This window comes from Osmia lignaria, unplaced genomic scaffold (genome assembly GCF_051020975.1).
Source record: "Osmia lignaria lignaria isolate PbOS001 unplaced genomic scaffold, iyOsmLign1 scaffold0007, whole genome shotgun sequence".
Lineage (NCBI taxonomy): Eukaryota > Metazoa > Arthropoda > Insecta > Hymenoptera > Megachilidae > Osmia > Osmia lignaria.
Genome location: NW_027478164.1, coordinates 157,501 through 160,000, shown reverse-complemented (window position 1 = coordinate 160,000; position 2,500 = coordinate 157,501). Strand labels below are relative to the sequence as shown.

The 2,500-nt window shown below is 55.2% G+C and overlaps 1 pseudogene; it reads right to left on the bottom strand.

Annotated features, from left to right (window-relative positions):
• The window catches only part of LOC143306396 (large subunit ribosomal RNA), a 6,489-nt pseudogene that overhangs the window by 1,999 nt on the left and 1,990 nt on the right, over positions 1-2,500 (bottom strand).

Below are 2,500 nucleotides of genomic sequence, written 5' to 3'. Positions count from 1 at the left end.
TTTTCCGACACACTCTTATCGATTTAAGCATTTATCGTACCCATGTCGACAGGTCTTCTCCCGTCACGTTTGATGGGTATCCGTCGAGGCCGCTTCTGCGATACCTCTACCACACGAATTCTGCTGACCACTGGCATCCGTTACCCAGGGGCCTGGGATTGGGCAGCCTAGCTGGCGCTTTCTGGGGCAAGGCGGCGTGTGGTTAAGGGATCTCGTCTCGGATACTAGGTCTAGCCCGACACCTCAAGCGACGGCCCCTTCTCGCCTACCCTGATCGGAAGATGACACTTTATCCTTCCCATGTCGACTGAACTTCTTCAGTCACGTTCGATGGGTTGCCGTCGAGCTCGCCGCTGCGATGGCTCTACCACACAAGTTCTGCTAACCACTGGCATCCGTTACCCAGGGACCTGGGATTGGGCAGCCTAGCTGGCGCTTTCTGGGGCAAGGCGGCGTGTGGTTAAGGGATCTCGTCTCGGATACTAGGTCTAGCCCGACACCTCAAGCGACGGCCCCTTCTCGCCTACCCTGATCGGAAATTGAAACTTTATCCTTCCCATGTCGACTGGATTCCTTCAGTCACGTTCGATGGGTTACCGTCGAGGAGCACTTACGTGACACCTCTCCCACACCAGTTCTGCTATCCACTGGCATCCGTTGCCCAGAGATCTGGGATTGGGTAGCCTAGCTGGCGCTTTCTGGGGTAAGGCGGCGTGTGGTTAAGGGATCTCGTCTCGGATACTAGGTACTTGCTCCCAGTCAAGCCCCGACACCTCAAGCGACGGCCCCTTCTCGCCTACCCTGATCGGAAGATGAAACTTTATCCTTCCCATTTCGACAGGACTTCTCCTGTCACGTTTCGATGGGTTACCGTCGAGGAGCACTTACGCGACACCTCTCCCACGCAATTCTGCATGCCGACTGCGTCCGTTACCCGGGGATCCGGGATTGGGTAGCCCTTCGGTAGCTTTTTAGGGTAAACGGTGCGTGGTCTCCGGGATCTCGTCTCGGATACTAGGAACTTGTTCACCCATCCAAGCCCCGACACCTCAAACGACGGCCCCGTCACGTTTACCCTGGGAGTCGAGCCGAAGCTCTACCACACATATATTCTGCCGGCGGTTGCACTTTGCCCAGATCGGCTAACCTGGGATCGCGCAACTCCACACGACAGTTTTATGGCCAACAGGATTGTGGTCTGCCTGAGGGCCCAAGTAGATAGGGACAGTTTATTGTGAATCCGGCCGTCCGAAGACAAGCGCGGATATGCCACCTCACCCGATCGGGTATATGCAACTTAACCATCCACTCCCCAGCAACCACCACCACCCAGGTCACAGCGATTGGAAGAACTGTCAAACTCATATTTTTCAAATCATCGTTATCGGGTACGGAAGATCCAACACTTGACTCTTTGTCGGCGTAAGGAATTTTGCTATAGGACGCGTCTACTTTATCAAGCTTACCTGACTGGTAATGATTCACCAACCAGGCGCTTAACGTCCACTACTTTTCCCAACAGCGCGCGGTAACCCATCTTTCTGGGTGCCCGTGCCCACTTAGCTTGACTTCGGTGATCTGACGGGTACCGGTATGTCCCAAGTGGCTAAGCCGTTGGTAGTAGATAGGGACAGAAGGGAATCTCGTTAATCCATTCATGCGCGTCACTAATTAGATGACGAGGCATTTGGCTACCTTAAGAGAGTCATAGTTACTCCCGCCGTTTACCCGCGCTTTTTTGAATTTCTTCACGTTGACATTCAGAGCACTGGGCAGAAATCACATTGCGTCATCACCCGTGAGGGCCATCGCAATGCTTTGTTTTAATTAGACAGTCGGATTCCCCTAGTCCGTGCCAGTTCTGAGCTAAGCGTTGAATGGCGGCCGAAGAAGCGACCACGACGGCGTTAACCGCCACGGAAGCCTCGCAGCAAGGAAGATCCGCGGGAGGCCAAGGCACGGGACCGAGCTCGGATCCCGGGACGCGACCGAAGTCGCCAACCGTTCACCTCGCCCAGGCCCGGCACGTCAGCCAGACCCGCTTCCCGACCAAGCCCGACACGCCCCGCTCCTCAGAGCCAATCCTTATTCCGAAGTTACGGATCCAATTTGCCGACTTCCCTTACCTACATTAATCTATCGACTAGAGGCTCTTCACCTTGGAGACCTGCTGCGGATATGGGTACGAACCGGCGCGACACCTCCACGTGGCCCTCTCCTGGATTTTCAAGGTCCGAGGGGAAGATCCAGACACCGCCGCAACTGCGGTGCTCTTCGCGTTCCAAACCCTATCTCCCTGCTAGAGGTTTCCAGGGAACTCGAACGCTTATACAGAAAAGAAAACTCTTCCCAGATCTCCCGACGGCGTCTCCAGGTCATTTTGGGTTACCCCGACGAACACTCTTACGAGGGCCCGAATGGTATGCGGTTCCGCTGCCGGGTTCCGGAATAGGAACCGGATTCCCTTTCGCCCAATGGGTGTGCATCTCTGCAACTACTT